The sequence below is a fragment of the Pinus tabuliformis genome, chromosome 8, assembly GCF_031772625.1.
Source record: "Pinus tabuliformis cultivar Carrire ecotype Pingquan chromosome 8, CPIR1, whole genome shotgun sequence".
In the NCBI taxonomy this organism is placed as follows: Eukaryota; Viridiplantae; Streptophyta; class Pinopsida; order Pinales; family Pinaceae; genus Pinus; species Pinus tabuliformis.
Genome location: NC_142294.1, coordinates 1022939623 through 1022967277, shown reverse-complemented (window position 1 = coordinate 1022967277; position 27655 = coordinate 1022939623). Strand labels below are relative to the sequence as shown.

General features: G+C 35.5%; 1 pseudogene; it reads left to right on the top strand.

The window, feature by feature from the left end:
- The first annotated feature begins 20190 nt into the window (after positions 1–20190).
- The window catches only part of LOC149238864 (putative galacturonosyltransferase-like 4), a 44920-nt pseudogene continuing 37455 nt past the window's right edge, over positions 20191–27655 (top strand).

Sequence of the window (27655 nt, the reverse complement as noted above, 5' to 3'; positions counted from 1 at the left end):
GTCTTGATGAATATATAGTACCTGCCAAAATTCTTCAAGGAAATACCCATGACATAATAATAACAAAACTTACCTCATCCTGCAGAGCATATGTTAGTGCTAAACAAAAACAACAAGTTAGAATACAATGAACCTAATGAAATTAAGATATGAACATGCATATATAGAAGATACTTACCTCTAGCTTACCTCTGCAGCATCATTTTTTTGCACGTTGCTCTTTGCTGCCCTAGAAAGTCTAGTCCTTTGCACCCCTTGACAACACTTGATTTAGTTTTTTCTTGCCTTCTAGGAGCACGATATTTAATATGATGTATCTCTATTATTTCAATTCCCCAATATGTGATCTTAGGATCTGTATTATCCCTCTGAGTCTTCTTTCCAATGCTATAGGTCTGACCCGATTTAGATTCTTCAAGACAAAGTTATTCCCAATATCTCACAATGACCTAATTATGAGCCAGTTCAGTAGAGCGAACTTGTACGATGTGTCGCATGTCACTGTTTCCTCCTTTGGCTATGAAATTGATAAATAGAAAACTACAGTCTGTGCACTATCTGCCACTATTTACAAAATTCCAATCCTCTTCTCAGAGAGAGAGTTATGATGATTTTCCCAAGGTAACTTCTTTGAGATGAAATTCGGCAGCCTGAAAACACCCTAACTGCCACAGATCGTATATCCGAAAATATAGTGAACCAAGATCTGAAATTTGGTCACAACGTTCATCAAGATTTTAAATCAAATGGGTTTTAATTTCCGAATCTAAGACTTCACATAAATGAAGTTATAGCGAAAATGTCACGATCGCTACTTTTGGTGGATATATGAGATTTATTTTTAAAGAGTTGAGAGGGGCTTCTATAGAGAATGTTGAAGGGATTTTATGAGATTAAAAAAATTATTAATTATTGACTATTAAATGACCAAAACCAATTATGAGTGCCATGCCACAACCCCATAGGGTTTTAGCCCACTAACTTGGGTTACTAACTTCAAACATGAATATCTCTCAAACCGTGAAGAATTACTTGGCATGCCAAATATCAACGGAAACATCTCGATGAGTAGAATCCATATAGAAGATCCTTGACTCAAAATAGAGTAAGTTGTCAAGTCAAAATTCAATTGCAAGATTAGGGTAGCCCCTGGTGCTACTTGGGTTGACATTAATGACAACCTTAGATCATCTTTAGATCAACATAAACATGATTGGATATTTTATGAAAATATCTGTAACGACCAAAATAGGACGCTACACCTCATATGCAAGGATATGCACATCTATGAATATCTCCCAGTCACTACAAAAATAAATCATAATCTCGTACCAATATGAAGTTTGGAAACAACCTCTAGATTATAAGCATGTATTGTTCAGATTCTGTAGGTGCCATGAATACGACCATCTCTTCAAGGATTGTCCCCTGAATCACACAGAGGGAACAAAATAAAATCAACAAAAAATGGATCATGAGGGTTTTTAGAAAGAAAAACCCTGTAGTAAAAAATTAACATAGTAACACCAGAGGATCCCCTTTAGTACAAAAACTATTATGAGGCATTGACTAGAGAAGAGTGGGAAATGATAGATTAGGTACATCCTCAAGAAACAGATCAAGAGAATGGAAATGGAAAACTAAAGGCAAAATATCATAAAAGAAAAGTTCCAAAGGAATCCACAAAAAAACACACCCATAGAGGAAATTGATATGCCAAACGTATAGGGAACAGGGAATGTTGATGAGCCTAAAGAAATGGATATCGATGAAATTTCACTCTCATACCTCATTGAATAATGGATAGATAAGGACCCAGGAAAGATACCATATCACCAAAAAAAATTGTTTAGATAGACATATCTACAGTTAGATATAAAAGGAATTCCACTGTAAAGGGAGCAAGCTCATCCCCAACAAGTCTTGGAATCGAAACACAAAGCTTCAAATATATTCCCAAGCATGCGAAGGAAGGAAAATAAAAAAGGAGTTAATACAAGAGATAGGGATGTTCATGTCAATTCTGGATAAGTATCTCTCTTAACATAGGGGTTTTCCTCTACCCAACATCCTTCCAAATGAAGATAAATTCATTGAATCTAAGAGGCCTTAACATTAGAGGAAAAAAAAGGACTCTAAAAGAAGGAATATATAGAAAACTCCATACAATAGTAACATTACAGGAGACTAAATGTGACCGTGATATGTTAGCCCCACTCTCACATTAAAAACAATTATAAGTCTGAAAATATTAAATTAATTAAATCATGAAAGTTGGATTTAATTCCTATTTTTCTATATTAAGTTTGTTCTTCAAAATTAGGAGTCAGTTTAGGTCTAGTTGGATGAGTGATGCTCTCCAACTAGTTAGGCTCCTAGATTAGTGTTTTGTTGAGATATTTCTCAACCAAAGAGTCCAAGATAGACGCAATATCTTGAGACAAACTTCCTCATGTAATTATATGTATCATAAGCATTATTTTAATGATATGTAGAGAGGAATCTCAAGCATTTCCTACCATGCCTACGTTGTGTATGTCTCTGATAAATTCATCTATGTTTATTTGATTATCCTTCATGAGGTATTAGAGCATTAAGGTTCTTTGGGCCTGAAGACCATTGTTGATGGAGCTTGTTGATATTTGTGATGGAGGTCTGCATATGACCTACAGAAACCTTGGTGTAGGCCACGGGTTCTAGAAGAAGGCGAACATAAGCCATGGAGGTGATATGCAACATGGAGACCATACTCAAGAAAGATTCACAGCTTGACTACTATTGGCATGATTGTCTAGTTGATCTATAGAGAAGAAATTAGGTGCAATTGGAGCGGTTATGAGAATCCAGTATAAAGTTGTCAAATTGTTGTGGCGAGTAAGTTTGGTGTGGTAATGAAATTTTTTCATGCTATGAGATATGTCATCACTGGAGTAAACCTTGGGCGTTGCTGCTGAAGATTTAGCGTTAAGGGTCAGATTATTTGTAGCTCATTGGATAAATCATGGTGAAAGCTTTTTATGTGAAAAGTTGGTGTGTTGTGTGTAAATCAGCAAATACTCAGTCATGTGGGCATGAAGTTCAAGGTCGTAGCACTTGCATCGCCAAAGGTTTGAATTTATTTAGCTGTGGGAATCACTGGTAAGAAGTGTTTGCATGGGTTCTACACATTTTCATTAAGATCCATCTCCTTCTCCATTACAAAGGAGGCCGGAAAACAATTTTTCCTCCTTCATCACGCTTCCATTTCAACACCACACAGTTTATAGGTTGCCTAAGGTAGTTTGTTTGAAATTTGTTTGTTTAAGATTTTCTTGCATTTTGATTACAGTTTACGTGTCATAGTTGTCTACCTCAATGTGTAGGGAGACATGCGGATCTTGGCATATAGATTTGTTTTTTTGTAGACTTGCAAATATACTTGAATGAAACCAATCAATAGCACATCTGGTTGAACAAAACGTCCAAGTTCCCATTGTAGATCTACCTTGCATTCTTAACGAGTCTCTATTGGGAGCTTCAGACATATCCATGATGTCCCTTTCAATATCATCAACAATATTTCCTGTTTGATTGGGAGAAAGAAATGGTAAAATATCTACAAGTTGGATCTTAATTCTGTGCACAACTTCCTTGGTCAATCCCTGGGCAGCCTAAGTTACATCCTTAACAATTGATTCCAAGGATTGACGTGCATTGTCTAGAGCTTCTACTAGAACAGGAACAACCACCAGTTTATCCACGATTATGTATTTCATTTGGGACAAAATTCTCTACATATCTTCTGCAACTCCCTTTAAAACCTCTAACATGGTGGATGGTCAAACTTATATGCACCATCGATTAGAGCCCGAGCCCAATTGACGATAGCTGAGTCAAATATTGTTTTGCCTTATGGAACCTGTTTACAAAGAGCAACGAAAGTTTAATAGTTGTTGATTCTACAAATGAAATGACATTTGAACCTGTGTGGAGGGCCAATGGATATACCATTGTGTTGGATATATGAGTGTTGGTAAGTGGATGTTGGTCAAAATGCAGTCTTCATTCCATAAACTTAACTCAACTCTTTTATGGAAAAGTCAACATTTTCATAATTTCATTTTTTTTCATAATGGCACAATCCTTTATAAATACATCTAAATTGGCATATTAAAAAAAAGGGTGTATGATTTATGAAATACTATGTGGGCTAGTCATTATGTATGTTTTTTAAAGTGGCATATTAAAAATAAAGGGATGTTTTTGTAATGTAGTGATAAGGTGTGCCTTTTAATTTGTAAAACTTTTTTGGAGTGATAAGTGGTGGATAATTTTGGGGGATATAAGGAGTGGAATAAGAAAGAGGATTAGTGCATAAGGTGCATTAATTTTTTATTTTTTGTTGGAGAATAAGGTAAATTATGTAATATGGAGTGATAAGTGAATTTTTTTTTTTTAAGGGAAGCTCATTATTGTATTTTTGAAGTAAGGTTTTTACTTTTAGGAGGTTGAGTCAGTGTGCATTCAATTTTGAAGACAAGTTGTTTTAAGGGGTTGTGAGCTTGGAATTATCATTACTTGAGAAGGTGAAGGTTGATGCACTCCCATATTTAATAAGAAAATATACTTTTGGTGGTGATTGTGTCCTAGATCGACCCAAAATTGAATAAGGGGATCTTAGGTACACCACGAGTATGTTTGTGACGGTGCATGATTCTTAATGTTGCTTATTTTTTGTGTCTATTTTTGACACTATCCTTGTAATATGGTACACATGGAGTACACAAAAAATTAAACAAATTCATGCACATAATAAATTCTCTTCAAGCATATGTAATCAAGCAACCTACAAGCAATCAAGAAACTGCAACACATAATCAAGTTGTCAACATTAGCATTCAAGAACGATTCTACATCAACATCCAATCAAGTTAATAAAGTTGTCATCTACATCAAAAACCAACTACATCAACAACATTTTCATCAATTCAAAAGACGTTTTTTGGAAAATGCGCTTAAACCATTTTTTTAAAGAATAAGCTCAATACAAAATTGTAACTTTCAAATCATAATTTGTAAGTTAGCTTGTAATCAAAGTCAAATTGAGTTGAATTGTAAGGGTGCATTCTCGATTGAACCTGACACCCAAGATTTTAATTGATAGGGAATCAATTAAACCAAGTGAGTCCATTGTTTTTAACCGAGTCATTCAAATCATTGTAAACGTTTCTCTTGGGTGCATTTTCGATATTATTTGAAACCCTTCTTTTGATCAATCAAGTGAGCAAGTTCAAGAAAGTGCAAAGTGAAAGTAAACAAGTGCATAACATCAAGAAAGAGAGTTCAACTCTAAAGAAAGAAAATGTGATATTCAAACAACAATCAAGCCTGTTCATATCTACAATAAGCGAGCATTAGTTCTAATATTCAATTATTCAAGTGAGCATGAATCAAAGAAAAAGTTTTTAACCAAGCAAGAGATCAATCAAATTCCAAAACAAGTGAGCGTGATAAACTAATCAAGCAAGTGTGAGTCCAAGCATGCAAGATCAAACATTCAAGTGAGAAAGTTCTCAAAATCCAACAAGTATTAAAAGCAAGCGAGCTTGAGTTCCAACAAGTTCACATAGCGAAAAGAATTCAGTTGTTATAGATTCTTAACAATTTTATCCTCTCAACTGCTGAAGACATGGTGCAAATCAACAATTTAAGAAACTCGTGTTGATATTTCAATGAATTTACATCAAGCACATGAGACAATTGAGTTTCTTCAACTGGAGTCGCAACTACAAAGAGATGAGTTGCAACAGAAGGGTGATTCTTCCAAGCCATTCAACCATACAGATGAAGATAAAGATGTTGATTCCAAGTCACTAATCCAAACAACTTCCAATGTAGAGTTTTTCCATGATAAAATTGAACTTGTTTCTTCCAAACCAATCATCAAGTCGTGGGAAGAACTCAAAAGTAACAAAAATAGATGAGGATTAGGATATGACAAAGATGACAATAACTCGCATATCCTAGATTATTCTAAGATGATCAAGTTCATTAGTGCAGGATTTCTTGATCAAGTAACATCAACAAGTCATGAGAAAGTTGAAGACAAACCCACATGCAAACATTGTCAAAGAAAAGGTCACATGGAAGATCATTTTTTTGATCTCCATCCTTTTCACCATTGTGGCAAGAAGAATCACTCATCAGAGAAATGCTGCAGAAAACACCAACTAGATAGGTTAAAGATCAATTATGCATGGATTGATCCTTTGGAATGGTCGTCAACAATCAAACGATTGTATAAGTTTTACAATAGAATTCAATCTCACCTATTGCAACCAACGGTCAAATGAACATGGTACTCTCATGCACCTAAAAGCAAGAGTACAACAATGAAACTCTCCTACACCTAAAGGGGGGGAGTTTAGAATTTAGAAATCACATGGACGATAAACAAATAAACATGATATTATTAGCTTATTATCCTCTTATTGTTGCATGAGAGATTCTCTCCAACTAGTTAGGCTCCTAGATTAGTGTGTTGTTAAGATCTTTTCCCAACCAAAGAGTCCAAGATAAACACACTATCTTGAGACAAACTTCCTCATGTATTTATATGTATCATAAACATTATTTAATGATAAGTAGAGAGGAATGTCAGGCCTTTTTCACCATTCCTACGTTGTGTATGTCTCTAATAAATTTATCTATGTTTATTTGATTATCCTTCATGTGGTATCAAAGCATTAAGGTTCTTTGGGCCTGAAGACCATGTTGATCAAGCTTGCTTATATTTGTGATGGAGGTCTGCATATGACCTACAAAAACCCTGATGTTGGTCTGTTAGGTCCCTCTACTACTAGTGTAACCCCTTATTGTTATTAGTGAAACCACCTTATTGTATTATTATGCCCATATAGTCCCCATGTTGTTATTATTATGCCCCATAGAAGCCCACTATTGTTATTGTTGTGCCCCTACAATATTACTGTTATGTAGGCTCTGATTGTATTGGGACCCCTTAGACTCCTATATATAGAAAGAAGGTATTGTCATTTGTATCATCCAAGAATTGTTCATTTATGTAATGTAAAGGAGGTTTCCCCCTCGAAGAGGCTGATTTTGAATTCGTTGATCTATAGTTTCTATCTTTTTGTGAGTTGGTTTCATAACATTTGGTATCAGAGCTTTGGATTCAAGGGTTTCACTGCTCCAAATAGGTCATCGTGGCATTTTCAATATAACTTTTTCTCTATGTAGTTTCAGCTAAACAAAACCTAAACAAAAACGTTCTAAACATTGGGTCTGAATTTTATATATTGTCTCGCTATATTTTCGAGATATGATCTGCGGAAGTTAGGGTATTTGCAATCTCCATAATTCCAGCGTAAACATGTCATCATGGCATTTTCGCTATATTTTTTTTCTATGAAATTTCAGACTCTAAAATTAAAATTCATTTGAACCAAAAGCTTGATGAATCTCGGACCCAAATTTCCAATCTTGTTTCACTATATTATCGGAGATATGGTGCAAGACATTTAGGGTTTTTCCAGGCTCCTGAATTACATCCCAAATAGGTGACCTAGGGAAAATCGTCATAACTTTCTCTCTTAGTATCAGATTAAAATTTCGTAAAAATTTATAGAAAGAGGATGGCCTGTAGTTTTCTGTGTATCAGGTTTAGGTCCTAAGGTCAAACCAGTGACACTTGGAACTTTGTACAAGTTCGCTCTACTGAAAAAGTATATAATTAGGTCATTGTGGGAGATTTAGCATAACTCTTCCTAGGAGAATTCAATATTGATTAGACTTGTGGGTTTGGAAAGAGGACTCAGAGAGCTACAGAAGGATGAAATTTCATACCTTGGAGATTCGAAATTACAGAGATACAATAGATTCAATATCGAGCTCCTACAAAGTGAAAAAAGGTGTGTAATTTTCTTAAAGTTTTGCATAAGTTTGGTTGAAAAATTAGTTTGAAGGAATTCAAAGGGCATGGAAGCTAATATGGATGGTATAGAAGAAAAAATTAAAGGCAACATGGAATATTTGAAGACAAATTTGAAAACTTTGCTACAAGAAGTGCTTACTAATTGCGAAAGGGTAGTAATGGAAACTCATGATGAGAACAAAAGAAATGTTAATCATGATTTCATAAACTCTAAGATTGGATTGAAGACCCACCATGTTCCAAAGATTGATATGAGGAAGTTTGATGGCAATGATCCCGTAACATGGATACTACAAATGGAGAAAATTTTCGATCTCCATAATGTGCAAAACACACAAAAAGTACGCATTGCAACTTTATATTTGGAACCAAATCAGTTTGTATGGTATCGATGGCTTTTCTCTCATAAACAATTTGTCACCAGGGAAATTTTTATGGAAGAAATGATAACACATTATTAGGATACAAAAAGAAACACCTTGTTTAGCCAATTGATAAATCTCAAACAAAAGGGTTCAATGATGGAGAACATTGAGGACTTTCAAAAATTGAATATAAGGGTAAAAGATATTACAGAGGAGCATAGGATTGATGTTTTCATAAGGACTTTAAAGGATAACATCCAACATGAGGTTCGCCTTTAGGAACCTCATTCATTGGAGAAGGCATTTAGGTTGGCAAGAAAAATGGAAAGAAAAATTATGGCAACAAGGAAGCCTACCACTCACAACTATAAAGATGGAAGTGTTGTTTCTCCTAGCCTTTCACCACCTACAAGGTTGACACCACAACCATTGGAAGAAAAAAGATAAAAATGGTTTTGTTACAATTGTGATTAGAAAATACACTAAAGGCCATAAGTGTGTTGAGAAGAAATTAATTTACATAGATGGGGAAGAGGAGCAAGAAAAGGAACAAGAAACATCAAAAGAAGAGGATATACACCAGGAACCAATCCCAGAGAAAGAAGAAATGAATCTAACCATATCTTATAATGCATTGACAATAATTACCACTCCTCAAACTCTCAAGATAGAAAGGAATATCAAGAAGAAAAAGGTATTAGTGTTGATTGATTCAGGTAGTACCCATAATTTTATTCATTGTAAGATAGCCAAGGAATTGAATTTCTTCATATAGCCAACACCAGAGAGTCAACTAATGGTTGCAAATGGAGGAACCAAAAATTGCTCTGGAAAGTTCCATAATATCAAGCTATCCATGGGAGCACATGTCTTGAATAGTCCAATGCTTTCCATTCCAATGGGTGGTGCAGATGTTGAACTAAGAGCTCAATGGCTACAATCTTTGGGTACGATAGCTTTTAATTTTCAAGAACTTTTCTTGAAATTTTTTTGGGAAGGAAAGGAACTTGAATTAAGGGGCATCAAAGGGAAACCGGGAAATATAATCAGCTCTAACATCATGACAAAGTTTCTAAGGAAATAACAGCGGGGTGTAATTGCACAATTATGTTCACTAGAGGTTCCCACATTGAAATCATCTATTTCTCAAGATATCCAAAACATTTTGGACAATCATTCCAAGTTATTTGAGACTCCCAAAGGCCTCCCAACTATTTTTGATCATGATCATGGTATTTATTTGATTCTAGGAAGTGTTCCCACAAACATCAGGCCTTACAAATATCCATATGCCCAAAAGAGTGAAAGTGAACATATGGTTGCGGAAATGTTAGAGGTTGGTATAATTAAACCTAGTCACAGTTCTTTCTCTGATCCAGTGGTATTGGTACACAATAAGGATAGATCATGGTGCATGTGTCCAGATTATAGGGAGCTCAACAAGATTACTACTAAAGATAAGCTTCCCATTCCTGTCATTGATGAATTATTGGATGAATTACATGGAGCAATTTACTTCACCAAGTTGGATCTTCATTTATGATATCATGAAATCAGAATGAAGACTGAAGACATTATAAAAACAACATTTAGAACACATGAGGTTCATTATGCATTTTTGGCCATGCCTTTTGGCCTTACCAATGCACCTTCTACATTTCAAGGTTTAATGAATTCCATTTTCAAACCCTTTCGTAGAATATTTATGTTTGTATTTTTTGATGATTTACTAATCTACATCAAGTCTTGGAAGGATCATTTTCAACATGTTGACAAGGTGCTCAAACTATTGGAGGAGAAACAATTATATGCAAAACGCTCCAAATGTTTCTTTAAAGTACAAGAGGTGGAATATTTGGGTACTCAGTTAGCGCATAGATCATCTTATCATCCTCAATCTAATGGGAAAATTGAGATAGTGAACAAATGTTTGGAAGGATATCTTCATTGCTTTGTATATGATAAATAGACACAATGGTTCAAGTGGTTGCCTTTGGCTGAATGGTGGTATAACACTTCCTTCCATACTGCAGCAAAAATGACCCCATTTATGGCACTTTATGGATGTCATTCACCGTCCATCACATCATCTTTAAAATAAAAATCTAAGTTTCAAATAGTGTAAGATCACATCAAGCGTCAACAAAAGTTCTCAAACTCTTAAAGGAGAACCTGACTTTGGCGTAGAATAGAATAAAACAATAGGCAGATCAACATTGCAACGAAAGAATTTTTGATGTAGGTGACTGGGTATTTCTACGACTACAACCATACAAACAAATGTCCCTCAAGCAAGCTAAGAAGGATAATAAATTATCACCGAAGTGTTATGATCTGTACAAGGTGTTACAAAAGATTGGTACTATGGAATACAACTTGAAGCTTCCTGCATCTTCCCGAGTACACTTAGTTTTCCATGTTTCATGCTTAAAGAAGGTTATATGTGAGAAGATCCCAGTCCAAACAATATTACCAGAACGTGACGAGGAAGGAAAAATCATATTGGAACTAGAAGCAGTCACAAAAACAAGAAATCGATAGCTACAGAATCGATCAATTTTAACATATCTCATCAAGTGGAAGAACTTACCCACTAAATATTCCACGTGGGAGGATGAGAATTTTATACAGAAGCACCCAAAACTACTTAAGCATTGAGGAAAACACTTTTTGAAGGAGAGGGGCATGTTAGGTCCCTATACTACTAGTTAACCATTATTGTTATTATTGCAACCCCCTTATTGTATTATTGTGACCATATATTCCCCATGTTGTTATTATTATGCCCCATAGAAGCCCACTATTGTTATTGTTGTGCCCCTATAATATTATTGTTATGTAGGCACTGATTTTATTGGGACCCCTTAGACTCCTATATATAGAAAGGAGGTATTTTCATTTGTATCATCTAAGAAAGTTTCATTTATGTAATGCAAAGGAGGTTTCCCCCTCAAAGAAGCTAATTCTGAAGTCATTGATCTATATTTTCTATATTTTTGTGAGTTGGTTTCATAACAAGGTCACGAGTTCTAGAACAAGGCGAACATAAACCATGGAGGTGATATGTCGCATGGAGATCATGCGACAGGAAGAATTGTAGTGTGGCTTCCATTGACGTGATCATCTGGTTGATCTGTAGAGAAGAAATTAGATGCAGTCTAAGCGGTTATGAGAATCCAGTATCAAATTGTCAAATTGTTGTGGCGAGTAAGTTTTGCGGTAATGAAAATTGTTCATGCTATGAGGTATGTCATCGTTGGAGTAAGCCACCGGCGTTGCTGCTGAATATTTAGCGTTAAGAGTGAGATTCTTTGCAGCTCATTGGAGAAATCGTGGTGAAAGCTTGTTCTGTGGAAAGTTGGTGTGTTGTGTGTAAATCACCAAATACACAGTTGTGTGGGCATGAAGTTCAAGGTCTTAGCATCGTAGCACCGCCAAAGGTTTGAAGTTATTTAGCTGTGGGAATCACTGGTAAGAAGTGTTTGCACTGGTTCTACACATTTTCATCGAGATCCATCTCCTTGTCCAGTAGAAAGGAGGTCGACAAATAGTGTTTCCTCCTTCATCACGCTACCATTTCAACACCACACAGTTTGCAGGTTGTCTACGGTAGTTTGTTTGCAATTTGTTTGTTTACAATTTGCTTGTAGTTTGATTGCAGTTTAAGTGTGGTAGCTATCTACCTCAATGTGTAGAGAGACACGCAGATCTTGGCATATAGATTTTTTTGTGCAGACTTGCAGACATACTTGAATGAAACCAATCAATGGCACATATGGTTGAACAAAAAGTCCAAGTTCCAATATTAGAGTTTCCTTGCATTCTTAACGAGTCTCTAGTGGGAGATTCAAACATATCCATGACTTCCCTTTCAACATCATCAACACTCTTTCCAGTTTGATTGGGAGAAAGAAATGGTAAAATTTCTGCAAGTCGAATCTTAATTCTGTGCACAGCTTCCTTAGTCAATCCTTGGGCAGCCTGAGTTACATCCTTAATAATTGATTCCAGGGATTGTCGTGCATTGTCCATAGCTTCTGCTAGAATAGGAACAACCAAAAGGTTATCCACGATTTTGTCTTTCATTTTGAAAAAACTCCTCTGTATATTTGTTGCAACTTTGAAACCTCTAACATGGTGGATGGTCAAACTTATATGCACCATCAATTAGAGCCTGAGCCCAATTAACGATAGTTGAGTCAGATATTTTTTTACCTTATGGAACCTATTTACAAAGAGCAGCAGAAGTTTAATAGTTGTTGATTCTACAAATGAAATGACATTTGAACCTGCATGGAGGAGCAAGGGAGATACGACTGTGTTGGAGATACGTGTGTTGGTAAGTGGATGTTGGTCAAAGTGCAGTCTTCATTCCATAAACTTTACTCAACTCTTTTATGGAAAAGTCAAAATTTTCCTAAATTCATTTTTTTCATAATGCATGACCCTTTATAAATACATCTAAAGTGGCATATTAAAAAAAGGGGTGTCTGATTTATGAAAGACTATGTGGGCTAGTCATTATGTATGTTTTTTTTAAGTGGCATATTAAAAATAAAGGGACGGTTTTGTAATGGAGTGATAAGGTGTGCCTTATAATTTGTAAAAAAATCTTGAAGTGATCATTGGTGGATAGTTTTGGGAGATATAAGCAATCGAATAAGAAAGAGGATTAGTGCATAAGGTGCATTAAATTTCTTTATTTTGAAGAAATAAGGTATATTATGTAATATGGAGTGATAAGTGAATTTTTTTTAAGGGAAGCTCATTATTGTATTTTTGAACTAACGTTTTTTATTTTACGAGATCGATTCTATTACTGTCTGTCAGTCCTATCAGTTACTAGCAATCAAATTATGCTCTTTTAGAGTTTTTGTTAGGGTCCGAGGTCAAATTTTTATGGTTTCAAATAGGTTTTCAATAAAAATTTGGTCACTGTTTAGTTGTCTAGGTTTATTATTACCCCTTTCACCCTTCATGGTCAATGGACATCAGCATGGCCAGGTCATTCCTTTTTGAAAGACTGTCATGGTCATCATGGTCATAATTCATCTCGTAAGTCTATGCTAGGTCACCACTAGGTCATAGCGTTAATTTCCTGAAAATTGGTCATGTCACCATTAAAATCATTTTATAAAGGAGTAGTGAAAGTCAATTTGTCAATAAAGGTTTTAAGGCATATTTTTTATCTCATTCATAATGTAATATTTCATAAAGTTATGAAGTTGCATTTTAAAGATACATCAAAGTCAAGTTATGAAAAATGATGGTGGGTCCACTACCATATGTAAGAAAAAATTGATTTCCACAAGCTATAAAGGAGTCAAACTCACTCTCCATTTTCTCATTTCATTTTCCAAGACATTACTCTACCAAGAAAAATCACATTTTCCAACTAAAGATTAGTCTTTTCATACCCAAAGCTCAGTTTCTTTTCAGCGTTGCGCTTATCCTCAATTGTGCTGCATATTTCCTTGGACTATTTTTTTTTCATCAAAGAGTTGGAAACTTCTTTGCAGTGGTTTGTTTCATCAAATTCAAGTTGTGTCACATTAAATCTAGGTTGGTGGCCTCTTATTTTCTCAATTAATCTCTTAGTTGTGTTGCTAAGTTTCATTTCCCTCTCCTAGGGTTTTGAAGACAGTTTTCATGATTTCATGTTTTCCATGGTAGAATTATTATCAAAACTTGTATCATGATTCTTATACACCTCCTCCTACCCTAATAACACATTCCCAAACACCCCCTATCAAAATAATCCCTAAATTTCATCATTTTTACACAAACCCTAGCATAGAGTACACTTTCCTAGGCTAGGACTATGTTTTCCCTCTTTAAAGCCTTTTCCCTCACCCAATTTTTTTAATTCCACCTTCCTTAGCTCCATAACATCCCTCAATATCCTCCAAAATTTTCCAAAGAATTTACAAGCTCCATGTTCCTTTCATTTCCCTTAATTTCCTTAGCTATATGAATTCCCTGTTCCTATAAGTAAAACCTTAATTTCTCCCCATAGAGCTAGGTTTTGCCATGGAGCCCGAATCATCTGAATAAAAGAGGCATAAATGAAGGTAGGTCATCAGATATGAACCTACCTCAACCCAAGAGATCATATCATCACCTTTCTTCAGAAAATCATTTGAAGATGCAAGTTGTCTTGCCTTTTGCCAGAGAATTGAGCAACTTAGGTTTCATTACAAACTAACTAGTGCTTTTTCCACCAAGTTGAGGAGGGATAAGGTGACTATAGCAGGAATTGAGTTCAATATTTCAAGGGAAGTCATCTCTACATCCATAGGGATTCCAAACACTGAAGAAACTTGGTTTAAGAAAAGAGACACTGACCTTCAAAGTTACAAGATGTACTTGAAAGCGCCATATAAGACAACTCCAAAACACGTTTTTCCATTCAGAAATTTACTGGACAGATATTCCCCTCTCATGAGATTTATCATGAAATAATTGACATGTGAGGGCAGGTATTCAAGGCTGTATTAGTACCACATGAGGCTTTTGATGCATTTCACCGATGTGAAGCTACTCACCTTGCCTTACTATCTTTACAAAATCCTAACAAAAATGACAAAGAAGGTACAAAAGATGGGAGAAAATCATCATACTAGTCTATTTCATCATGGCTTGGTGAAAATTCTACTTTTTCATCAATTGGCAAAGGTAAATTTGTCTTGGGATGGCTTTGAAAATTTAGCTTTTCCCTTAGCTTCTCTAGCTACATCTAGTAGTGAATCAAAACTTCTAAATTCACCAGCATAGCAAGAGGTAGCTTCTTCAAGCAGAACGACCATGCGGATTTTTAGGGTAGAATTAACTAAGACTTATTCCAAAAGAAAAATTCTTGTGTTTTCTCCAGATATTGATGAAAGGGCCAAGCCTACAATAGGTGAGCAAAGAGCATCCCCACAGCATGAGGAATTCACTCATTTAAGCACCAATGTGACAGATTTGAGAAAGTTCACAAGGAAAAGTTTGCAAAGAAAATCATAATGGAAAAGGAAGATGAGATCAAAAGGTTGGAAGACAGGTTGACAGAGGAAAATGCTTTGATAGCATGCTTACAACAAGAAAACATGCAATTGAAATTAAACCAAATGCTCCAACACATGCACATAGAAAACTTCAAGAAGGAGGATGTAGAAGGCAAAGAAGTGGTTCATTTGGATGATTCAGAGGATAAAGAAGAGAAATGAAAACCATGGAAACCAAGAAAAAGAGGTCTCAAGAGAACCCTTGAGCTGCAAAAAGAAGTTTCTTCACCTAGAGGTCAAATCACTGTGAATGAATTAATTGCTAAAGAGATCATTGCAGACAGAGTATATTGGCTTGAAAAGGTCAATGGCCACTTCGAGAAGGTCCTCAAGAAGGTAAGGAGGGACAATAACTTGCAAATACATATGGCCATGCATTACCACACAAAGAACAATGTATCCCAAGTCAGAATCAATCAATTGAAGAAAAAGCTCAAGGAAACCCTAATTAGTCAAAAGGACAAAGAAAAGCTTGATTTACTTTCTTAGGCCTCTCTCATGGCATCCAATATCATATGATGACATCACTGAGCAATTTTGAAGAAATTTTGAGAATTTTTGGTAGTTTTTAGCTTGTTTTGAGACTCATAAGCAACGATAAGCACAGCACCTAAGCGCTACGATTTTTTCTTAGGGATCCTTTTTCCAAAACCTCAACACCATTGGATAGATAATGGAATAATCATATCATCTGTCCACTTTTTCAAAATTTTCAGTAGATAGATTTAGAGAAAATGTTAAAAAAGGGGTCAAAAAGTCAGTTTTTGCCACTGTTTTGAAACAAACGTTGCACATATCGGAGTAGTCTTGGGAAAATCAATTTTTCTCCCTGCTAGAGTGTCCAAATCACTTTCGTGATGCATTGAATTACCACTAGAGATACATATATTTCTAATGAGATATCAATCTCAAAATTTGTAGCACAAGAAGGCCTCCAAAATCCTCTTGCATGACAAGCGCTATGGATATCGCTATGAGATCTTTTCTTCAGCGTTGTTTCAACACATTTCGACCTAATGATGTAATTTTGATATTTTTATGTCTTAATGATGTAATTATGGGTAAATAGGCTTTGGTAGAATAATTTTTACTTAGATTCATGCTCTTAAAGGTTGATTTGAGGTCAAATGTATCAGTTTTTCTAAATGGAGGGTTTGTTTGAACTTCTCTAGTCTTTAGGGTTTTGGTTGAGCTTTTCATGTAACTGATGCTACATTTATGGATTCATCCCCTGAGAGTGGGGAAATGGTTTCTTGGTCTATGTGAATGTTTTTAGTCAAATAGAGGGTTTGACATCAAAGGTGAGAACACTTTTAGTTTGTATTTCAACTCTTTATTTAGGAAATCAAAGGAGCAGTTTGCAGCTATTATCTAGGAATTCATGTGCAGTGAGTTTGTGATGAATTATTTTCTCAGTTATAGTTTTTTATGAATGATATACATCTCTCATTTCCATATCTTATTTATTCAGTGATTTTCCTTAAAGTTATAAGCATAATTATTTACATAAAACTCTGTTTTGATGGGAATATAATTTTTGTGTAATTTTCCTTCTTACTTAGTGAATTCATGGTGCACATGCTCATTAATACCTTTTTCTCTTTAAAACACTACACTACACTGACAAAAGCTAAAACCATCACAAGAGCATTTCTACCTTGCTCCTTTATATATTTGTTGTTGTAACCATTTGATCCTTTGACCTAGCTACCTGGTTTTCATCCCTTATCCAGCACCAAAACCCTAAAACTCAAAAATGTACCTGAGCCTAACATATATAGCCTAACATATTTTCCCATTCCATTCATCATTGGTTATGAATTCATAGAGAGATCCCTCTCTAGCTTAGCAGGGTTAGCTGCTGAATACAAATGGTTTGAGGTTACCTCCTTTGATCTCCTTTCTTAGCCTTGGGATATTGTGGATGATAATATTTTGGTGCCATTGTCAGGGAAAGATTGATATATTTTTCCTAGGATTACTTCTACAAGTGCATTCAAGACTGGTTTTGTGGGTGACAAATTCTAGTATTCAAAGAAGGAAGATTTTTAAAAAATCACATCAAGTTCAAGGTGTAAAACTCTGGCTCCTAAAAGACACATGAGCTCAAATCCTAACCCAAATCCACCTCCTGTTGTTGATGATTGAGATAAACTACTAAGGAAACTCAAATCCCCTCTTCCTTAAAGTGGAACTTGAAAATTGGTAAGAACTACTTCTTTGTCTGATCAATTGTTTAATGTTGAAGATCTTTCTTTTGACATCCAATTCGAGTTATCTCTTTTTCGATAAAAAACTGAATCTTTCCTTTCAGAGGTAGTATTTGACCCTATTAAGTTTGATTCTTACTTTCCTACTTCTAAATCTCTGTTTTCTAAACTCGATCACGAGATTTCGTGAAACTTTGATAAGCTCCAAAGCCTAGCTGACCAACTTCAAATCACCATTGAAAAGGCCTACACTCAATATCAACTTGAAATTTTGTCTGTTGCTACATCCTCTACCATATTGTCGAATACATCGGCCACTACATCTATTTTTTAATCCAACACTACCTCATTTGATATCATCATCTCGATCAACAAAACCCATTGTAGTTCCCGTACAACTCTCTCCAGCAGTCATGGTGAGTTTTTCCCCTCTAGCATTACCTGGTCAACTTGCAACCCTACCTAAAAAATATGGCCAAAGACTTCCTAATTTTTATGGCAATTCCAAAATCATAACTCATTAACATGTTGAGAAACTAGTGGATTTCATCGATCTTGAAGAAGTTGATGAAGAGAATGCTAAGATGAGAATTATAACACAGAGCTTTTTCGAAGATGTTAAGAAGTGGTTTCGTAGTTTGGCAGCTCGTTCTATTAACAAATCTCAGCAGTTGACGGAGTTGTTCTTAGCCCAGTGGTAAGAGAAGAAAAATCCATTACAGATTTTGGCTGAATACAATTCCATGAAGAGAAATTTGAATGAGACAGTGCAGGCGTTCACAACAAGATTAAATCTTGTGTAAATTCCATCCCTAATGACATGAAACCTCCTCCTAGTTTAGCACTCCTCCACTATCCTGATGCCTTTGACCTAGACATGGCTTATCAACTTGGGAAGAGAGATCCTACCACTTTAGAAGAAATGCAGCGAAATGCGATGAGTGTGGAGGCTAATTTACTGATCAAGAAGTCCAAAATAAAACCAAAGAATAAATTTACCATTAAGGAGGAGTCCTCCTCTTCTTCTGATGGTAAACTCGATCTCATAAAAACCATGGAAAGAATGATGGATAGAATGACTATTACAGATCGAGAAGCGGAGCCTTCAATAAGGAATCGAACTTATAGGGACAAATTCAGAAATAAGCAGAAAGAGAAGAAAAATCAAGACCCTTAGTGACAAGTCAAAACTCCATTTCAGCAAAATTACAATCAAGGTTCAGAAGAAGATGAAGAAGAAATTGTTGAAGAAAAACATTTCTTTGGGGAAGATGAACTACCTACTTTTCTGACTAAGGAAGATCAATTTTCTCAAGAATCTCTTGCACCAAGTGATCAACAACTTGTCCTTGCAAATGATGATTCATAGGCAGTGCAAACTGAAGAATACCAACAGAGATACCAAAATACTCTCAGCCATTTGCAGAAGCAGTACAATTTGAGGAGCAGGAATGTGCTTGTTACATTGCATCAGAAAATGAAAAATTCTTAGAGAGATGCACAAGTCAAAGAAGCATCCCCTACAGATCAAAATAGAGAAAAGGATATTTTTATTCTAAGTCAGGATAAGACTAATGAAGCTTCTACCAACAATGTAAGGAAGGACAAGGAGGCTCAAATTGAAGGTCAGAGAAAGGATACTCACACCAAAGGACAACTTGAAAAGAAGGACACCACTTCAAAAGAGGTAGATAAGCAATCCAATTTTTTTAGTTTATCGAATGAAATTTCTAAGTTTAAATTTTTGATTCTTCTAATTGAACTAGTCAAGAATGATAAATACAAATTCAGATTGCTAAGATGTTGAAAGTAGATTAGATGTCAAATACGGTTAATGTTATCAACGATGAGCCTGCAATTTTGTTTTGTCCAGCTGTAGAGGGAATTCCTGAAGATAGTGAAGTCCCACCTTTTTATATTAGTCTGAAATTCCATGAGTTTATCCTCCATAATTCCATGTTAGATTTTGGGGCCTCACATAACCTTATGCCAAAAGCCATTATGGACAAAATGGGACTAGATATCACCTGATCATATCATGACCTCTATTCATTTGATTCGAGAAGAGTGAAATGCCTTGGTCTTATCAAAGACTTAGTAGTGTCCCTTGACCAAATTCTAGCTAAGAATGTGTTGATGGATGTGGTTGTCGTTGATATACCTCCACAGTTTGGCATGTTGCTCTTACGGTCTTGGGGAGAAAATTTGAAAGGACCCTATAACTTGATTTATCGTATGCTACTATACCTATATTTGGGAAGCTTAGAAAATTGTACCGAGAGAAAAATATGAAATTCGTGATTAGTAGAAAAGAGAGACCTAATAATCACCCAATCCATGTTGTACATACCAACCTAGAGTCTTTCATTTTGTATAGTGATATGAGTCTAGTAGATGATGATAGTCAGATTGTAGAGATTTCAGAAGTTTCCGAAGTTATAAGTAGTGTACAGGAAGATTTGATTGCAGAAAAAGAGAAAAAGGATGAAAAATGTTTGCAGCTAGAAAGTTCACCTGAAAATATTATTGAATCAGTGAAAAAAACAAAAATTGTTGAGACGAGTCATCCTGCAAAAAGTTAGATAGATCATCCCTCCAAATTTCAGTTTCTAGATGAATAAGATGGTCTTTGGACCATGGAGTTTGATGGTGCATTGGGAAAGGAAGGAGTTGGGATTGACATGTGGATTCATGGTCCTTTGAATCAATCAGGTAAAGTCCCTCGCAATGTAATATTAAGTTCATATAAGTTGGATTTTGATTGCTCAAATAATGAGGCAGAGTACGAAGCATTGATTGTTGGCCTTAAAATTCTCAAAAAGTTGGGAACAAAGAAAATTTCAGTTTATGGTGACTCCGAGTTGGTGATTAAATAGGTAAAAGGAGAGCACAAGGCTAAGAATCCAAGGATGTGATCTTATCGAAATGTTGTCCTTGATATTCTCAAAAAAATATTAGAATATACTTTGTCTTTGAATCCTAAAAATCAGAATTTTATGGTTGATTCCCTCGCCATTGCAGCAAGTATGTTTAAGATCCCCATCCACTCTAATAAGAAGTATTCAGTTCATGTTAAGCATCGTCTAGTTGTCCTTGAAAATCTGAGATATTAGCAAGTATTTTGGGATGATAAGCATATTAATAATTTTTTGCAGATGGAGGATGAATTCCTGAATTCACATATTGATGATACATGTGATGAGAATTATCAGGAAATTGAGGCAACTGAGGTTGAAGTGTTGTAGTTGAAAGAAAATAACATTCCATGAGGTCTCAAGCCTTTGGAAGAGTTATTTGATCATGATGATGTTGCCAAGAAGCCCACAATGGTCCCCATAAGAAAAGGTGTTGAAGATATAAACATTGGTACAACTAACAAGCCTAAGATGGTCAAATTGTCGAAGTCTTTACCCCCTGAGGTGAAAATTAAGTGCATTTCTTTGATGACAGAATTTTCTAATGTATTTTCTCGGGACTCTTCAAATCTAAAAGTTTATGACAAGAACATCATCCAGCATACTATACCAGTCAAGCCTGATCAGAAGCCATCCCACTAGAAGTTGAGGAGGATTAAACCCAAATTGTCGTCATCCATTGAGAAAGAGGTAAATAGATGTTACAAATTTGGTATCATATTTCCTATTCATTTTTCTGAATGGATGTCAAATCTCATGCCAGTAAGGAAGAAGACGGGGGAGATTCGTCTTTGTATTGATTTCAAGAACTTGAACAAAGTGTCCTTAAAGGAAAATTATCCTCTTCCAAAGATGGACCATATTTTGCAGAGGATAGTTGGGTCTTTGAGGATGTCACTTCTTGATGGATACTCGGGCTAAAACCAAATTTTGGTGCATGAATATGATCAATTGAAAATAACCTTTACGATACCATGGGGTACTTTTATGTACGCTAAGATGTCGTTTGGATTGAAGAATGAAGGGGCCACTTTTCAGTGAATAATGGACATTGCTTTTACCAATGAACCTTTTCAAGTTATTTATTTGGATGATCTCACAATTTTTTCCAAATCTAATGAAGAACACTTACACTATCTAAGAATTGTTTTTAAGAGATACAGAAAATTTAGCATTTTGTTGAATCCAAAAAGGCGATTGTTTGCCATGGAAGGAGGCAAACTGTTGGGGCACATTATTTCTAAAGATGGTATTTGTATTGACCCTACAAGAGTTGAAGCAATCCAAAAATTATATTTTCCAAGAAACAAAAGAGGTTCATCCCCAACTATGTTGAACATTTGAGAGAGATAACTAATATGATGAAGAAAGGCAATGAGGTAAGATGGTTTTAAGATTCTAAGAAATCATTCAATGCGGCTAAATATTCATTCTCTACTGCCCCTACTTTGATTAGTCTTGATTATACTTCAGATTTTGCTATATTTACATTCGCTTCCGAGCATACTTTAGTTATTGTCATAATGCAAAAGAGGGACCATAAAAATGAACATCTCATAGATTTTTTCACTCGAACTATAAGAGATGTAGCACTAAATTACAACATTATTGAGAACAAGCTTTAGCCTTGGTGAAATCTCTTAAGGACTTTTGGGTTTACATTCTGTATTCACACATTCTAGCTTTTGTTCCAACAGCAGCACTGAAGGAATTTCTTATGCAAACATGTCCATAAGGTAGGTGGGAAATGGATGGCAGCAATGCTAGAATATGTTTTGGAGATAAACCCGACAAAGTTGATCAAGGGGCAAGGTTTGGCAAAGCTCATGGCCGAATCTAACTTGCATGCATTGAATATCAATCTGATTGCAGCCCTCTCTGGAGAAGAAGTGGAAGACTCACAAGTACAGGTATTATAAATGTTTACTTCATCTCCTTGGTACTCTGACATAGTCTACGTATTGCAGTATTTAAATCCTCCATCGGAAGTTCCAAGAAGTAGGAGTAGATCATTAAAATTGAAAGCTTCAAAATACTGTGTTCTTGATGGTATCTTATTTTTTAAGGATCCAGATGGTGTATTGTTGAATTGTCTTGTCGAAACTAAAGCAAAAGATGTGATGAGTGACTTCCACAAAGGAGATTGTAGTCGCCACCTCTTCTGGAAAACTACAACCAACAAAATTTTGAGGACTCCTTTTTATTGGCTGAATATTTTCGTTGATGTGTATAAAACTATGATGAGTTGTCATGGATGTCATAATTTTCAGGGTAAAAGAAAACTTTTACCATTGCCATTGTAGCCCGTTTCGGTCTTGGCTCCATTCCAGCAGTGGGGTCTTGATTTTGTTGGGGAGATCCATCCTTCACCGTCAGCCCAACAGAAATGGATCCTAACCGCAATGAATGACTTTATGAAATGGATTGAAGGGATACCAACCAGGAAAACTATTGATTCTGTAGTTATTCATTTTATGGAATCTAATATTTTGTCAAGATTTGGAGGTCTGTAGAAGATAATCACTAATAATGTTGATTCTTTTAAGTAAACAAAGATGGTGGAATTCTACAAAAAGTATCATATCATATTGGGGCATTCAACTGATTATTACCCACAAGGGAATGAGCTAGCTTAATCTTTCAATAAATCATTGATAAACATAATCAATAATTTTTTGGAGGTCAACAAGAAAAAATGGCATAAGAAGCTCATCAATGCTTTATGGGCGGACAGAGTAAGTAGTAAGAAATCCATAGGCATGTTTCCTTTTTAGTTGGTGTACGGGGTTGATACTATCTTTCCTTCATCTCTTGTTGTCTGGGTCATGAAGATTTTGCAAGAAGTGGACAATGAACCAAATGATGTGTAGTGAAGAATAAATCAGATGATTCACCTATAGAAAACCAGGGAGGAAGTACTACAGAATACTTCCTAACTTCAAGAAAGAATAAAGAAGATTTATGACCGCAAGACTAAAGAAGATAATTTCAACATGGGTGATGTAGTTCTTCGTTGGGATGCACAGAATGAAGAAAAGGGCAAGCACCGTAAGTTTAAAAATCTATGGAAAGGACCATTCAGAATCTCAACTATGAGAGGCAAGAATGCTTATCTGCTAGAAGGAATGAATGGACAAGATTATTCAGGAGCAACAATCAATGGTATGCTTCTCAAGCACTACCTTACTTGAGAAATTTCTAGAAATTTTCATTATCATTGCATATACCAATTTACTTTCCTACCAGAGTGTGAAGTGGTTATCATGGGAGCTTGAAGCCCGAGGAGAAGGGCATAAGGCTTCTTTGACTAGTTGTTGGTTTGAAAGATTCAATTTGTTTTTTGTATTGTTTGTCGAACTCAGTTAGTCAGTCAGTTTTTAGTTTTGAGTTTGGTCTTTGTGTTTTGACTCCATGCCCAATGGATAAGGCTACCTAGTCTATGGTGTTCTTGACACCTCCTAAGGATCCGATGTCCCTAGTTGGATCTAATGTTTGTGTCTGTCAGTCCTGTCAATCACCAGTGATCAAATTATGCTCTTTTAAAGTTTTTGTTAGGATCTTAGGTCAAATTTTTATGGTTTCAAATAGGTTTTCAATAAAAATTTGGTCACTGGTTAGTTTTATAGGTTTATTATTACCCCTTTCACCCTTCATGGTCAATGGACATCAGCATGATCAGGTCATTCCTTTTTGAAAGAGTGTCATGGTCATCATGGTCATAATTCATCTCATAAGTCCATGTTGGGTCACCACTAGGTCATAGGGTTAATTTCCTGAAAATTAGTCATGTCACCATTAAAATCATTTTATAAAGGAGTAGTGAAAGTCAAGTTGTTAATAAAAGGTTTTAAAGAATGTTTTTTATCTCATTCATAATGTAATAATTTCATAAAGTTATGAAGCTGCATTGTAAAGATACATCAAAGTCAAGTTATGAAAAATGATGGTGGGTCCACTACCATATGTAAGCAAAAATCGATTTCCACAAGCTATAAAGGAGTAAAACTCACTCTCCATTTACTCATTTAATTTTACAAGACATTACTCTACCAAGAAAAATCACATTTGCCAACTAAAGATCAGTCTTTTCATACCCAAAGCTGAGTTTCTTTTCAGCATTGCACTTATCCTCAGTTGCGCTGCACATTTCCTTAGACTGTTGTGTTTTTCATCAAAGGGTTGCAAACTTCTTTGTAGTCATTTCTTTCATCAAATTCAGGTTGTGTCACATTAAATCGAGGTTGGTGGCATCTTATTTTCTCAATTATTTCTTAGTTGTGTTGCTAAGTTTCATTTCCCTCTCCTAGGATTTTGAAGACAGTTGTCATGATTTCATGATTTCCATGGTAGAACTATTAGAAAAACTTGTATCCTAATGATTATACACCTCCTCCTACCATAATTACACATTCCCAAACAACCCCTATCAAACCCATCCCTAAATTTCATCATTTTTACATAAACCCTAGCCTAGAGTATACTTTCCTAGGCTAGGACTATTTTATCCCTCTTTAAAGCCCTTTCCCTCACCCCAATTTTGAAATTCCACCTTCCTTAGCTCCCTAAAATCCCTCACTATCCTCCCAAAATTTCCCAAGCATTTATAAGCTCCCTATCCCTTTCATTTCCCTTAATTTCCTCAAGCTATATGAATTCCATGTTTTCCTACAAGTAAAACCCTAATTTCTCCCCATAGAGCTAGGTTTTGACATGGATTCTAAATCATATGAAAAAAGGAGGCATAAAGGATGGAAGCTCATCAGATATGAGCCTACCTCAACCTAAGATATCATATCATCACGTTCCATCAAAAAGTCATTTGAAGATGTAGGTTGTCTTGCCTTTTGCCAGAGAATTGAGAAACTTAGGTTTCATGAAAAACTAACCAGTGATTTTTCCACCAAGTTGAGGAGGGATAAGGTGACTATAGTAGGAATTGAGTTCACTATTTTAAGAGAAGTCATCTCTACAGCCACAGGGATTCTAAACATTGGAGAAAATTGGTTTAAGAAAAGAGACATTGACCTTCAAAGTTATAAGATGTACTTGAAACCACCATATAAGATAGCTCCAAAACACGTTTTTCCATTCAAACATTTGTTGGACAAATATGCCCCTCTCATGAGATTCATCATGAAATATTTTACATGTGAGTGTAGGTATTCAAGGTTGTATCAGTACCACATGAGGCTTTTGATGCATTTCACTGGTGTGAAGCTACTTAACTTGCCTTACTATATTTACAAAAGCCTAACAAAAATGACCGAGAAGGTAAAAAATATGGGAGAAAATCATCATACTATTATATTTCATCATGGCTTGGTGAAAATTCTATTTTGTCATCAATTGGCATGGGTAAATTTGTCTTGATGGCTTTGCAAATTCAGCTTTTCCCCTAGCTTCTCCAGCTACATCTAGTAGTGAATCAACACCTCTAAAATCGCTAGCACAACAAGAGGTAGCTTCTTCAAGAAGACCTACCAAGAGGATTTTTAGGGCAGAAGTAACTACGACTTATTCCAGAGGCAAAAGGCTTGTGTTTTATATAGAGATTGTTGAAAGGGCCAAGCCTACAATATGTGAACAAAGAGCATCCCCACAGCATGAGGAATTCACTCATTCAGGCACCAATGTGACAGATATGGAGAAAGATCATGAGAAAAAAGTTGCAAGAAAATAATAATGGACAAGGAAGTGCAGATAAAAAGGTTGGAACATAGGTTGACAGACGAAAATTCTTTGATAGCATGCTTACAACAAGAAAACATGCAACTGAATGTAAACCAAATGCTCCAAAACAAGCACATAGAAATTTTGAAGAAGGAGGATGTAAAAGGAAAAGTAGTGGTTCATTTGGATGATTTAGAGGATAAATAAGAACAAATCACACCAGTTAAACCAAGAACAAGAGGTCTCAAGATGTCCCTTGTGCTACGAAAAGAAATTTCTCCACCTAGAGGTCAAATCACTGTGAATGACTTAATTGCTAAAGAGATCAATGTAGACACATTATATTGGCTTGACAGGGTCAATGGACACTTAGAGAAGCTCCTAAAGAAGGAATGAGATACAATAAATTTCAAATACACATGGCCATGCATTACTACACAAAGAACATGGTATCCCACGTCAAAATCAAGCAATTGAAGAAAAAGCTCAAGGAAAACCTAATTAACCAAAAGGACAAAGACAAGCTTGATCTACTTACTGAGGCCTCTCTCATGGCATGAAATATCATATGATGACTTCACTGGGCAATTTTGAATAAATTTTGAGAATTTTTTGTCATTTTGGAATTTTTGGTACTTTTTAGCCTGTTTTGAGACTCAGAAACAACTATAAGCTCAACACCTAGGTTCTACGCTTTTTCCTCAGTGATCCTTTTGCCAAAAACTCACCACAATTGGATAGATAATTGCCTAATAATCTCATATATCCACTTTTTCAAACTTTTTGGTAGACAGATTGAGATAAAATGTCAAAAAAGGGGTCACAAAGTCACTTTCTGCCACTGTTTTTGAATAGGTGTTGTGCATAATGGAGTAGTCTTGGTAAAATCAAATTTTCTCCCTGATGGAGCATCTAAATCAATTTCTTTATGAGTCAAATGACAATGAGAGATCAATATATTTCCAATGAGCTATTAAGCTCATATTTTGGAGCACAAGAAGGCAACCAAAGGCCTCTTGCAATCTAGGTGACGTACATATCCCTGTGGGAGATTTTCTTCATCATTTTTTCAACAGATTTCGACCTAATGATGTAATTTTTATATTTTGATGTCTTAATGATGTAATTATATGTAAATAGGCTTTGGTAGAATAATTTTGACTTATATTCATGCTCTTAAAACTTTATTTGAGGTCAAATGTATCAGTTTTGTAAATGGAGGGTTTGTTTGAACCTCCCTAGTCTTTAGGTTTTTGGTTGAGCTTTTCATGTAACTGATGCTACATTGAGGGATTCGACCCATGACAGTGGGAAAATGGTGTCTTGGTCTATATGAATGTTTTTTTTAGTCAAACACAAGGTTGGACATTAGAGATGAGAACGCTTGTAGCTTGTACTTCAACTCTTTATTCAGGAAATCAAAGGAGCAGTTTGCAGCTATTATCTAGAAATTCATGTGCAATGAGTTTGTGGTGAAGTATTTTATCTGTTATATTTTTTTATGAATGATATACAT